Source organism: Borostomias antarcticus (genome assembly GCF_949987555.1).
Source record: "Borostomias antarcticus genome assembly, chromosome: 24".
Taxonomy (NCBI): domain Eukaryota; kingdom Metazoa; phylum Chordata; class Actinopteri; order Stomiiformes; family Stomiidae; genus Borostomias; species Borostomias antarcticus.
The window spans coordinates 6,398,042-6,412,523 of NC_140257.1; the positions used below are offsets into that span (position 1 = coordinate 6,398,042).

Sequence of the window (14,482 nt, forward strand, 5' to 3'; positions counted from 1 at the left end):
TTACTATACTGTACATATTGTATGTTGTCTATAGTGTTTCGTACTCTAGTAGCTCTGTCTGTATACGGTATTTGTGTAAGCCTCTATGGAAAAAAAGTCATGTAAGGACAATAGTAAAGGATATTTCTATATACTGTATCTGTTCCTGTTTCTCAACCCGTTTCCCAGTATAGACAAATCCTGGTGAGGTCAATATTGAGTCGATTCAGGGGCTCTTAAGTCTAGGATGGAGATTCAGTCTAGATCTGCAGTACTGGCCTGGGTTTTCAAGTACTCCTCTAAAGTGTATTCATTATTGTAAACATTCTTAGTACCTTGAGCTGTCCCTGCACATTCCTCAGCTGCTTCTGGGACTCTGCTGCTTGGCGGTTAGCATGGCTCAGCTGGACCTCCATCTCGTTCAGGTCTCCCTCCATCTTCTTCTTCACTCTCAGGGCATCGTTCCTGCTGCGGACCTCAGAATCCAGGGTGCTCTGCATGGATTCAACCACCCTCTGGCTGTTCCTCTTGATCTGTTCCATTTCCTCATCCTTCTCTGCCAGCTTCCTGTCCACCTCACCCTTGATCTGGTTCAGCTCCAGCTGCACACGCAGGATCTTGGACTCCTCGTGCTCCAGTGTTCCCTGAATGAATTTCAGTTCATTCCTTTGTTATATGGCACATCCAAACAGTACTAATTATTTCTATATCCTGTTTTTCTTATCAAAGAGGGGGTTTATACCTCAGCCTCCTCCAATGCAGTCTGGATCTCAGCCTTCTCTGTCTCCACTGTCTTCTTGGCCTTCTCCAGTTCATGGATGCTCTTGCCCGTCTCTCCAATCTGCTCAGTCAGGTCAGAGATCTCCTCTGTGATTTGAAGAATAAACATTTTAACATTAACATAATAATAATACAGGACAAATGAGTAATCAAATAAAAGGTTCTAGCCACAAAGGATGTTCAGTGGAATATTCTGTACTTAAAGGCAAAAGAATCATGCACTACATTAAGCTCACGTTGCAAGTTCTTGTTCTCTCTCTTCAGAGTCTCCAGCTGGTCAAGAGCCTCCTCGTAGGAGTTCTTCATCTTGAAGAGTTCTGTGCTGAGAGAACGAGCCTCCTTCTGAGCTCCCTCCAGCTCAGCCTGACCCTCCTCAAACTTCTGCTTCCACTCTGCCAGAACCTAAAGTAGGAGAAAGCAGCCTTTAATAATTGATACCAACATTTAGGTAACGATCCAAGGGCAAAATAGTAGGACATATGAAGATAGTTCTAAACCCTCCAACCCTCCAGTTGCAGATTTAGGCCCCTCTTTTTTGCCATCCAGTTAGGATAATTTTAACCAATGATTTCCCACAAACTCTGTCCAGTGGCGTTTTCACTCCAGGGGGGGGGAAGAAGCGAAGCCTGCTTACCCCCTATAAAGAAGAAAAAAGCTCGCACACTGCAGGGCTCCTTTTTAAAGATTTATTGCACCACAAAGTGCTGGTGTGACGTTTCGAGCTGCTTGCTCTTCATCAGCCTGTTTACCCCCAACATCCCCAAATGTCATTCATTATTTCCTTCAGAATGTGTGTTTTTTTATTAACTGGATGATATTTTGCCATTCTTTTGTTGTCATGTTTTGCAATCAGTGGTTTAATTCATAAATGTAATGACATATTTCAATTCGTCTTTACTCTCTGTTGTGGCCTCATCACCGGTTTTGCTGAGATTAATTTATTCCAAAATGCGTATGTGATCGGTTTCAAATGCAACATAGTCTCTCTATTGTGTTTTTATGAGGTCTATATCATTTGTCTAAATACACTTTCAGGGCTCTCTAGATGGCAGTAAATGAAGGGGGCAACAGACCCCCTCCCCTGCTTTGCTTCCCCTTTCTCTTTTTTTACCCACCCACCACCACTGTCTCTGTCCTTTCACCTCATTGAAACTTAGTTGTGGTATAATCTTTTTCACCTTGTCAAAGTTCCTCTGCTTCTTGTCCAGGTTGGCAGCCAAGCCGTTCGCCCTCTCAACGTCAATCATGAGGTCTTCCACCTCTCCCTGCAGCCTCTGCTTGGTCTTCTCCAGAGAGGCACACTTGGAGTTGGTGGCCTCGATGGTCTCCTCAGCCTCCTGGAGACGCTGAGCCAGCTTCTTCCTGTTTGGGACAAAAGAGGCAATGTAAAGGCTTCCTCAGTTGGTGGCAGGTACTGTAGAGGAGCCCAAAGTAGCCTGACTTTGAGGTACTTAGCAACCTACTTCCTCAATGTCAACTCATTGTATTGCCTCCTTAGGGAAGGTACTCTGGTTCCATGGACTTACTTGGCCTCCTCCAGCTCCTCTGTCCTCTGGATGGCATCAGTCTCATACTTGGATCTCCACTGAGCCACCTCAGAGTTAGCCTTGGACATGCCGCGTTGCAGCTCTGCCTTGGCCTCCTGCTCCTCCTCAAACTGCTCCCTCAGCAGGTCACAGTCATGGCGAGCAGATTGGACACCGTGGGCCAGAGCGTTCTTAGCCTGGGAGGAAAAGAAAAATAAGGAGTGAGTTTGAATTTTATTTACTCTGGTAATGAAAACTATGCAGCTGGCTGCCCTCAAGTTCATAAATCAATCCGTTGTGCATTGACTCATCAACTCTTACATGGCAAAGTGACAAAGAGACAGAAGAGCAGTAAGTGTGAAACATTAATAGACTAAGACTCAAATCCACAAAGAATGGATTGCTCCTGCTAATAGCTTAATATTTTGCACAGAAATTGCAATGGGAATCTGCTCCAGTTTAGCACGATATCCACAAAAGATTTTGTTCTAATGATATGCCCGGGCACACACGCCCACAAACTTGCCACCTGTGTTCAATTTACGCCCATGATTGGAATTAACCATGTGGTAAATATTGGCATCTGATTGAATAGTCGGATCTTTCCCCAATGTTTCTGGTTTTTCTCCATACGTCAGGATACAGACTGGTTTATAATGAAAACAACAGACCGCACCATTCATCCATCCATCCATCCATCTTCACCCGCTTATCCGGGGTCGGGTCGCGGAGGCAGCAGCTCCAGCAGGGGGCCCCAGACATCCCTTTCTCTAGCAGCATCGACAGACCGCACTTTTTTGCATAAAATATCAGTTCTGTTTGTTGCTGTGCATCACAGCTGACTGAACTTGTTTTTAAATCCCCCTCTATGTATGTTTCACCATTAATATCATCCAATATCAATTCAATATCATTCAAACCTCAGTTCTGAGAAGAGACAGAAGGAGAGAGTGCATACTGACTGCTGCAAGTAATACGATCTTTTCAAAAGCAGTCTTTGTACCTCTCTAACCGTGTGTGGCAGTTAGCTCGTGGTCTTTGTGGATCAGACGCAAGGCTTATTTGGGGCAATTTTGCGCGGAATTGCCTAATTTACATATATTAAAATGAGTCTGGCGCAGCCGTGAAGCTATTTCCTCATCGGTGCAGTTTGCAATACTTTTCACCCTTTGCATGTGCAAAAGCCGTGCAATCGTTTTGTTGATGTGGCCCAAAGAGAGCACGGAAAGATATGGACAGAGATTGTGTCTTTTATACAGTAATCACAGTCTAACTAATTGGCATAGTTAGTCAACATGAAGCGATAGGTTTGGAGCCTTACCTTGACCTCCTCCTCAACAAGCCTCTTGAGCTCCTCAATCTGCTGGGTGTAGGCCTGCTTGCCTCTGGTCAACTGGGACACCAAGGCTTCCTTCTCCTCCAGCTGGCGTCCAAACTCACCTGCAGGGAATGAAAGGAGCTCTCATCAGGCAAAGAACTTTGCAGTTGTTTTCCATATTCATGCCAGTTTTTTCCCCTCTCATAATACACCTTCAAATTGATCATGAGTGCTCTGCATCTGCATATGTACTTTATTAAGCATCAAATGTGTGTTATTCTAACGTCGGTTTATTAGTGCAATACATCTTTGTTCTTGAATTATTGATTTTACCGTTCTCAGTCAGTAGTCTGGCTTTCTGTGCACTGACGTCAGTGATCTGGCGAAGATTCTCATCATTCTTAGTCTTGAGCTCGCTGAGCTGATCCTCAAGGGTGCGTGCCATCTTCTCTAGATTACCCTGTGGGTCAAACACCATGTTTTATAGACACGGTCGGGGGGTATACTTAACTTACACTGTGCGGTGCTGTCTTACAGTAGTACTGGCATTGTAACTGTCATCTTAACGTAAGTAATTCCATGAATTGATGTCTGTTAGTGAGGAGCAACAAATTATTCTTTGATTCTTTAAGCATGTGCAATACTCCTTGTTTTAAGAGTTACGCTGGTATTTGTTGTACAATGCTTACAATGATTTGAGAAAAGTCTTTTGACCCATCGGTATTCGCAGGGTTTACCCTCTAACAGGAGACAAGAACACCGCTGTACCATCGTACCTCGTCAGGTACCTAGAAATTACTTAAGGTATATTTCTGTGTCTGACTGAATTAAATGCATGCATATCTAGAGCCAAGTTTGTTTTTCTACTAAAAAGTGATGTTGATGAATAGGAATGATATTATCACTATACCAGAGGATTGAATTAAATGAACACCTATGTGTAAATGAAGAGAGTTAATTGTTGAGCCTCTTGCTTGCGCACAACTACTCTTCTATATGGGTCAGCCTCACACATTTATACATATGCCTATTGTTTTTCTTAATGCCGTGGACACACATTTTGAGTCGACATATTTTATTATCACTGACCTTAGCCTTGGCAACTACTTCCATGTTGGAGGAGAGGTCGTCAATCTCCATCTTGTACTCGCTCTTCTCTTTCTCCAGCTTCTGCTTGACGCGCTGCAGGTTGTCGATCTGCTCGCCCAGCTCTGCCACACTGTCAGCCTGCTTCTTCCTCAGGGCAGCAGCCGTGGCCTCGTGTTGCAGGGTGGACTCCTCCAGATCACGTCTCAGTTTCTGGAACTCAGCCTCACGCTTCTTGTTCATCTCAATCTGAGCAGCAGTGGCGCCTCCTGCTTCCTCCAGCCTCTCGCTGATCTCCTCAAGTTCCCTGGACAGATCAGCCCTCTGCTTCTCCACCTTGGCCCTGGCAGCACGCTCAGCCTCGATCTCCTCCTCCAGCTCCTCAATACGAGCCTAAAGTAGAGATTAAATGCTCTTTAGCTGCATAGTAATCAATGATGTCTAAATAATTTCTGTATAATCATTACTATTTTCCAAGGAAACACAGTGAGCATGATTTTACTGGGCCTCAGTAACTATACTGCACCTGAAGCTCCTTGATCTTCTTCTGCAACTGGGCTCCCAGAGACTGCTCATCCTCAATCTTGCTGAGGAGCTGGCTGGTCTCAAAGTCCTTCCTATTGAGCACAATGGAATGAATATCAGAGGTTTAGTTGTTTATTGTAAGAGGAGAGTTAAACAATTGACTACATATTTCTATTAGCTACATGCATGCAGGTTTGGGTGTTTTGTAATTAAAAACAAAAGCTACAACAACTTTAATGATTTCTGAAAGATATTTGTATTTACTTCTTGATCTTCTCATCAGCCTGCTGCTTGTCATTCTCCAGATCCATGATGGATTCCTGGGCCAGTTTCAGGTCTCCCTCCAGCTTTCTCTTGGTTCTCTCCAGGTCCATACGGAGCTTCTTCTCTTGCTCCAGAGAACCTTCCAACTGGAGGACAAATACATAATTTTTACTCACCTTTGGTGACAATGGTAATATTGATAATGGGGACAAGAAAAATAAGCTATCAACAGAAATAGTTGGACGATCTGCCCCTAATGTGCAAGACATCCTCTAAGATGACTCACGTCATCGACTTGCTGTTCCAGCTTGGTCTTGGCCTTGGTCAGAGTGTTGACTTTGTCCTCCTCTGCCTGCAGGTCATCCAGTGTCTGCTGGTGGGCCTCTTGCAGGGCTTTCTTCTCCTTGCTCAACTTGGCAACGCTCTCGTCTTGGGCAGCCATCTCCTCTGTCAGGTTTTTAACCTGAACAAGACAAGAACGAAAGGAAACAATGGTCCTCATTCCTGAACGCAGCTAAGAAGAAGTTAAGAAGAAATTTCTTCTTAACTCCACTTACGAAGTTCCCGGGACAATTCTGGCATTCCTGAATGGTTTCTTATCTGGGATTTGTTCTTATCTGAGAACAGGATTTAAGAACGCGGAAATGCAGTCGTAGGTAGGCCAGATTGGAGTGTGCCCATGTTCGCAAGGGCTGAATTTATGAGAAATCCGAGGTGATTGCGTTCACATCAATTCTACAGACGTCCTAGGCTTGAAATAATAATCATAAATACGAGGATATTTGTATCATTTCCAATTACGTTTCACATTTATAGTCATGACTCCACGAGGCATCGTGGTGTCCTAAAATAAATAAAAGCACTACACAAACACTGCAAATGGCAGTGAATGAATAAATAAGCACTAAACTCAGTCGCTATACTCGGACTCACAGCACCTTATATTCCACATTCTGTAAATAAACATGTGAATATCCATAACTAAAATTTATCATATAAACCACTTTGGCGGTTTAGGAACACATTTCCCACCGTTCATGAATCCGGGGGGGGTCTTTCTTAGGGTTGGTCTTACGAAGTTCGTAAGAAGACATTTAAGACACTTAAGAAAATGTTCAGGAATGAGGTCCAATGGTCAGTTGATAATTTGGGAGTAGTACAGATGGATTCATACATGGAAGAGTTTAACTTCATTACTGTTTGGCTGATTTTTTAACAGTACTGCTTTGCTTTTGGTGGTGTTGATACCTTGTTCTCAGTGGCATGTTTCTCCTTCTCCACTTTGGCCAAGGTGAGCTCCAGATCATCAATGTCCTTCTTCAGCTCAGAGCACTCATCCTCCAGCTTCCTCTTCTTGGCTGTGAGCTCAGCGTTCATCTCTTCTTCATCCTCCAGCCTCTCGGTTGTCTCTTTGAGTTTGGCCTCCAGCTGGATCTTGCTCTTGATCAGACCCTCGCATCTCTCCTCAGCATCGTTCAGATTCTCTCCTTCCTGGGAGGGGGAATGTGTGGGAAAGGTGCTAGTATCAGTATTCGCTCTGTATGATATTTTAAACATCTTTAGTGTGTGTGTATATGTGTTGCTCACTCACAGATGCAACTTGGAGAGCCAGGTCGTTCTTCTCTTGCAGCATGGACACCATTTTCTCCTCCAGCTCCTTCTTGCGAGCTTCAGCTTTGGCAAGGGCGACCTTGCACTTCTCATAGTCCTCCTTCATGTTGGCCAGCTCCTTCTCTGTCTCAGCACTCTGCAGAAGAGGCTTGATCTTGTAGTACACCTTCATCCATGGCCAGTGTTTCACATTCATGAATGAACGGATATTGTACTGGATGGTGTAGATAGACTCTCTGATCACAAGAAAGAGTGTGTCTTTAGATATTTAAAATATTTCCATGAAAATTACAATTAAATTTAAAATCCTAACACCCGGGATGATAATATTTTGGTAATTCAAAACATTGTAATATTGTAGTACAACATATTTTCTGTTGGCATAAGTAGCAGTAGGATTAGGATTACTTTATTGATCCCTGAGGGGAGAAATTGCAAAAATAATTTGAGGTTTGTGGTAAAACAAAGGTTAAAAAAACATTATAAGCTCCCTCTCACCTCCTCTCCATCATCTTCACAAACTCCCTCCTCATCAGGTAACCGCGGGCGAGAGCCTGTGTCATGGTTACCAGAGCAGCAAGCTTCTCATCCCTCATCTCCTCAAGGACACCCAGCAGACCAGCTTTGAAGAACACCTGAGGTACAGGTAGAATACACAGATGAAGTAAACAAGGTAAAAGTAGGACACAAAGTTGAGTTTAATTTGATTGAATGGGTGAAATGCTATTGTGTTGGGTGTTTGTTGTTGCTTGTATTTCGTAGCCTGAATATGTGGTATCTTACCTTGGTGTGTCCAAACTTGTATTCCTCATGATTCACATCAATTGACCCAAGCAGCTTCTCAGAAGCCTTCTTGTTGTCAATGAACTGGCCTTCGGGGATGACACTGGCATTCAATACTTTGTATCTGTGTAGAGAGAAATATTGAATATTGATTAGTTTGGTTTTAAATGTTAAGGATGAAAAGGTGTTTGTGGGAGTGCATACATGTACAGTATGTCTGTGTGTGTATTCATGTGCAAATGTGCATGTGCCTTTCTACATGAACTTTGTGTTTTTGTATGTGTTAGTGCACAAACGTTTGTGTGTGTATCTGTACCTTTGCTTGAAGTCAGCATAGAGGATTCTGCTGGGGAAGCCCTTTCTGCAGATCCTAATACCCTCCAGCACACCGTTACACCTCAGCTGGTGGATAACCAGGAAGTTCTCCATCAGACCTGGAAACAAAAGACAATGGCGTAAATGTTTTGTTCTTAGAAGTTAAGTTTACATTTAAATGAAAGTTTAAAAGGTTAAACCATTTGTAAAATTTGATTTATATACTGTAGGTATATATACCTGGAGTCTTAGACTCATTGGGGATCAGGCAACGCACAAAATGAGGGTGGGTGCTCCTCAAGTTGGTCATCAGCTTGCCCAAGTTCTCCTGTAAGGGTGTTCCAAAGGACAGCTTTTCTCAGATACCATTCATAATGTTGATGACAAGCTAGACTGTAACTAGACCTAATCAGCATTCATGGGAGTTGGGGTAAAACTAACCATTTTGTAAATATATTTGTTGTTAATGGTATGGTTTGTATGGTTATAAGTTTAGTAGTTTATTAGAAATAGCCATTCAACAAAATCATGGCATGAAACATCACAAATATACCTTGAAATAAGACATAAAAGCTCACTCACTCTGAACTGAGAGGACACAGTCTGCATGGAACCTCCCTTCTTCTTGCCTCCTTTCTTTGTGGTGTCTATGAGTATCAAGAGTTAGATAATAATACACAATAATGTGATACAATATTTATATTTAAGTAATGTTAGCTCCAATGTTAATTCATAAACAATCAATTAAATGTGAATAATGTACGGTATGAACTTGATATGAAAACAATTCGAAATCACATTCACTATGGTCATGTTTACACAGTCTTTCTCAACAACTTCCTACTGTACAACATTTTCACTCTGAACACTTGAATCATCTATTTCACTCAAAATTACCATTTGGGAGCAAAAAAACTCAAACATACATTTTGCATTGAGGGGATTAAAAACACAAACCTTCAGGTGGAGCAGCAACGTAGAGAACGGTCATCAGTTTTACTGAGGCCTTCTGGTACAGCTGAAGCACAGAGTCGTTCAGGGGGTCCTTGTTCTTGTCCAGCCAGCCATTGATGTTGTAGTCCACTGTACCTGCGTAGTGGACCAGGGAGAAGTGGGCCTCGGCTTTGGTCTTTGAAGGTTTAGGCTTCTCAAAGGCCTTGTTCTTGCCAAGATGCTGATCGTACAGCTTGTTCTTGAAGGTCGTGTCTGAAGCCTTGGGGAACATGCACTCCTCTTCAAGGATGGAGAAAATGCCCATTGGCTGTGTAGGAAACACATTTTGATCAGACAAGTGTCTGTTTACAGACAACAAACTTTTCCCACATTCAATGAAAATACTAACTAAATAACTCTTAACTGAGCCTTAACAAAAAGAATACTACATAATGGTTTTCAGAACATATGGGCCACACCTTCAAAACCAATCCTAATTTCCCAATACAACAATATATGATCATATCTGTGATAATACTATATTATCCTGATATTCAGTTGTCCCAATCAAGTGTACCCATTATACTTGCAAAGCCCAAAACGTGTAGCATTATAGTTTTCACCTTCTCAATAAGCTCAATGCAGGCAGCCAAGTCCATGCCAAAGTCAATGAATGCCCAGACGATGCCCTCCTTCTTGTACTCCTCTTGCTCCAGGACGAACATGGTGTGGTTGAAAAACTGTTGCAGTTTCTCATTGGTGAAGTTGATGCACAGCTGCTCCATGCTGTTGAACTGTAGATTCAGAGTTTAAGAGAGAATATTTGTTTAGATACCCTCCATGTATTGATTCTTTATCTTGACTTTATTTACTATTAATTAATTAGGATAGATCAGGCACGTTCTGTATACAAGAAACAAAGGAAGTCAATTAGCATGAATTGTTGTAATTTATGAGTTAACTAAATCAATTAATAATACAACAGGATTTGTTTTACCGAACTTGGCCAAAAACCCTGAAATTTCCGATGGCAATACCAAACTCACGTCAAAGATCTCAAAACCGGCAATGTCGAGCACACCGATGAAGAAGTTCCTTGCTTGCTTGGTGTCCAACATCGAGTTGATGCGGATGACCATCCACAAGAACATCCTCTCATAGATGGACTTGGCCAGAGCGCTCACTGAATTATTCACCTGTGTAATGAAAATGCCATGAGATGGTTCCATTTTCCTATGCAAAAGTACTAAATCTTACTGGAATTACAGTCTGAATTCTGAAAGAACTTTGGGAAAATTAAAAGACCATTACAGTTACTTTGTAACAGCATATCTTGAGTATTCAAAGAAATAAGCACTTAACTATTTTCTTTCAGAAAACTTGTAGCTCTCAAGTTTGACATACGCCTTACCTGAGGCACTGTCTGACCCTTGGTCACATACTCGTTGCCGACCTTCACTCTGGGGTAGCACAGGGCTTTCAGCAAGTCAGCTGAGTTCAGACCCAGAAGGTAACTGATTTTATCAGCCACTAGAGGGAGAGAGGAGTAAAAAGAGTTTGAGGGATCCAATGATCACAATTTAATTATTAAGTATAAAGTAGAAAATATAAGAATTTGATAGAGATTTTTGAGGAACGTGGGACTTGAAGTGGGACTCACCCTCTGTGCCATCTGGCTCAGCCTGCTCCTCACGCTGCTTCTGCTTGAAGTGCATGTTGCCATGTTGCATGACAGCACCAGTCAGCTTGTAGATGCCATGCTTGTCTTCAAGGGTGAAGCCCAAGATGTCAATAGCATCCTGGAGGAGGATGTTAATGTTAGATGTAAATAAGTAAGATCAACTCAAATGTGCCAGGTGGAGGGACTTAATTACTCAGCATTTACACACATTTTATTAAAAACTTCTGTATTGTAACATTTCAGTGACTCACGTCTGTAGCGTCCAGCTCCACGTTGTCATCGATACTGGCCACAGTGATCTGACCCTGGCTGATCATGGGGTAGTCATAGGGGTTGGTGGTGATGAGTGTCATTTCTGTGGAGAACCAAGAATGAAAATCATCAATCACTCAGCTTGTATTAGACTATGTTACATTTCTGCTTGCTGGATATGTGCCAGAGTGATCAGCTGTTTGTGTGCTGATCAACCCGTCTCGAGGCCTGGCTTTGTCGATGCAGCACCTTTCTCATTGGATTGTTGACGTGATACGTATAGTGTAGGTGATTTGTACAACAACAGGCGTCTGGAGATCATGATCGGAACACCCTTTCCACAAAACATGTCATAAATCATGGGCTCTGTTCAGGGGTGTAACAGTAGAGGAGATCTATGCTGCTGGACATCACTGTACACTTTTGTCAAAGCATTACTTTGTGTCCTCAACATTTTGACTAAGGATGGACCTCTCTCTTTTGGTCCTAGCCTAGACTCAAGTGCCGGAGGATTATCTTCTTTACCCAGGCTTTCGTTAATGATAGCATGTGCTTCATACATCCCCATACTAATGTGTTGTATCGAGTGAAATGGCGGAAAGGGACATATACAGTATAACCACTGTTCTCTGAAAGAAAAGGAGATGCAACACTAGAGGGTCCCAAATGTTGTAAAGTATGACTAAAACTGAAAACACCATTTAGTGCAGCAGGTTACTGTATATTATCTTGGTACAGAGGGTTAGTCATCTCTACACTAGACATTAGCCTGTTCAGGTGTGATTCAAAGCTCTAACGCCAGCATGGTAATCAATCTGTTGAGGCCAAAGCACGTATGCCAGTGTGTTTCCTACACTAATGTGTTGTATCTTGTTCCCCACCATAAGGGAACAGTAGTTCTCTTATGGCTCTTACAATTTCCTTGACACCCACTAGTGGGCGCTGGTTCTCTGCACTTTGATTTAACGTACCAACAATCTCAGGCTTGTGGTTGGTCATCATCTGGTAGAAGATGTGGTAGCCTCTCTCATCGGGCAGCTGGAAGCTCACTCTGGACTTCTCCAGCAGGTCTGGAGAGAGAGAGAGAGAGAGAGAGAGAGGGCAGGAGCAATTTGAGTCTGAAGTAGGACAACAACAGTCTTGGCTATAATATCATGAGAATACATTCATTTTTTGTTTACATTTCTGCCCACCATCTGGTGTAAAATCCTTGTGTATTTAGTGAAGAACTGAGAAGTAATACAAGCCAACTCACAAGTTTCAATGTCAGCACTGGCCAGTTTGCCAGCAGCTTGGAAGTGAATCCTGATGAATTTACCCTAAAGTAGAGCATAGGGAAATACCAGAGGATCAGAAAATAAATGAAAGTGCCATAATAGCACACAGTATTAACTCTTCAAAGTACAACATTATGGCAACTACAGTAATGCTGCTTCTACTGATAGTATCATAATAATAGAGAGTATTAAAAAGAGCATGTGCTACAGTATAGTGATAGCCATGTCCCTCCAAACTTACAAAGCGAGACGAGTTGTCGTTCCTCACTGTCTTGGCGTTACCGTAAGCCTCCAGCAGAGGGTTAGCTGCAATGATCTGATCCTCCAGGGAACCCTGAGAGAGAAAACCACGCTGGTCAGTAACTAGACAGGCCAAGGACAGGCTTACATTCTGGAGCTGCAGGGATAGAGGGGGACAGTTGTGCACAGCATAACAATACCACAGTACCATTCAAATGAAGCAGTGTAGGGGTCAGGTGCTTTGCTCAAGGGCACAAAGGGCTACTTAAACCAGGAACTGTCTAGCAGACAGAAAATAACCCACAATTGTTCCCTGACAAACAAACAACCTTTTGGTCTAAGGACTTGCCTTAATTTTTCCAGCCTCCTTCTTCTTTTCACCCCCAGATACAGCAATGGTGGCAAAGTACTGGATGACACGCTTGGTGTTGACAGTCTTTCCAGCACCGGATTCTCCACTGGTTTATGGAATAGGACATTTTTTTTTTTTAGTCTACATAACAGACTTGTTTTCAAATTAAAGTATTGACAAACAACTCAATATAGGTATTGTCATATAAGTAAAATGCTGCATTGAGACACTTGATTCTGTTCTACACAAACTGTTAGTAGCCTAAGTTCTAACAAACTAAATTATTATTGATTGAAAATTAAATGTTAAACTTACGTGATCAGGATAGACTGGTTCTCCCTGTCTGCAAGTAAAGAAATATACAAGAAGTGTCATGAATAGCATCATGAAGTACATGAATCATACTGTACCATCTATCAACCTCCATCCATCTACATCCACCCCCCCCCCATCCAATTCATTTAGCCATCCATCCCTCCATTTATCCATCCATCAATGATTGTTCGTACCAGTCAACATGTTCTGGAAGGCGTTGTCAGAGACAGAGAAGATGTGGGGTGGAGCCTCCATACGCTTCTTCCCTCTGTAGGCGTTGACCACTTCCATGTCGTACACAGGGAGCCACTTGTAGGGGTTCACCGTGGCACAGAAGAGCCCAGAGTAGGTCTGCATCAGAGGGGATTAAAAAAAGATGTTATGCACAATGGTGCATGCAGGGTCTATGCATATTAACAGATATATAGTTAACATGCAGATATTAGAGTGCAATTATGGGATATATTTGTGTATGTGTGTATGTTGTATCGTTTTCTTACGTAGATCATCCATGCTGCATAACGCTCTTTGAGGTTATACAGGACAGAAGCTTCATTGAGGTAGGTCATCATGGCCATGTCCTCAATCTTGTCAAACTTAGGGGGGTTCATTTCGAAGATCTCCGCTTCTTTGAAGGTTTTCACCTTAAATTAAGAAATATGGGTGAAGCCAAAACTAGTTTCAACTGGATATGAATAAGTATTACAGTTATTGAGTAAATATTATTCACTGTAAAAATGGATTCAAGTTCTGATCAGGAATGAGGCCTATATACTTTGCTTTGCTTTGCAAAGGAGACATTAAAAGCAGAAACAAATAACAATTGAACTATAGTAAAAGTAAAGTGCATTATTAAAGAGACATTAAAAAGCAAAACATAAATATGAATTTAGACATAAATGTGATAGTGCAGGTAATTGGTGTTCATAGGGTGTTATGTACAGTGTTGTTATACAGACACACTTGGCGACATCCAGTAAACAAATTTAAACCAATTGAACATACCTCCTTAGTGAGTTCCATTTCCACATCACACGTCCCACCATCCCTCTTAACAACGAGAGCCTTGAGGTACAGCTCTACCTTGTCGCTCACAAAGCAGGCATTCTTAGCATCAAATGGCCTGCTCTGGGCCTCAAGCCTCTCCTTCTCACTCTTACGGAGGTAGACGGCAGCTTTGCCGTACTGGGCCATCTCGGCGTCCGTACTCATGGTGGCGGTTTACTGGAAAAATAAATGTAAAAA

The 14,482-nt window shown here is 42.4% G+C and overlaps 1 pseudogene across 1 annotated transcript; it reads right to left on the bottom strand.

Moving 5' to 3' along the window:
* Positions 1-430: 430 nt before the first annotated feature.
* Positions 431-14,449, bottom strand: LOC311325433 (myosin heavy chain, fast skeletal muscle-like; annotated as a pseudogene). The gene is made up of 32 exons: positions 14,243-14,449; positions 13,738-13,881; positions 13,432-13,588; positions 13,238-13,265; positions 12,920-13,028; positions 12,572-12,664; positions 12,309-12,372; positions 12,025-12,123; positions 11,053-11,156; positions 10,781-10,919; positions 10,532-10,650; positions 10,167-10,316; positions 9,744-9,914; positions 9,145-9,448; positions 8,770-8,834; positions 8,428-8,515; positions 8,189-8,306; positions 7,873-7,996; positions 7,588-7,724; positions 7,070-7,325; positions 6,727-6,969; positions 5,765-5,941; positions 5,479-5,624; positions 5,216-5,306; positions 4,693-5,082; positions 3,937-4,063; positions 3,607-3,725; positions 2,286-2,482; positions 1,938-2,121; positions 996-1,161; positions 722-846; positions 431-623 (listed from the first exon to the last, which is right to left on the bottom strand). The product of its transcript is annotated as a myosin heavy chain, fast skeletal muscle-like (transcript).
* Between the last annotated feature and the right edge of the window lie 33 nt (positions 14,450-14,482).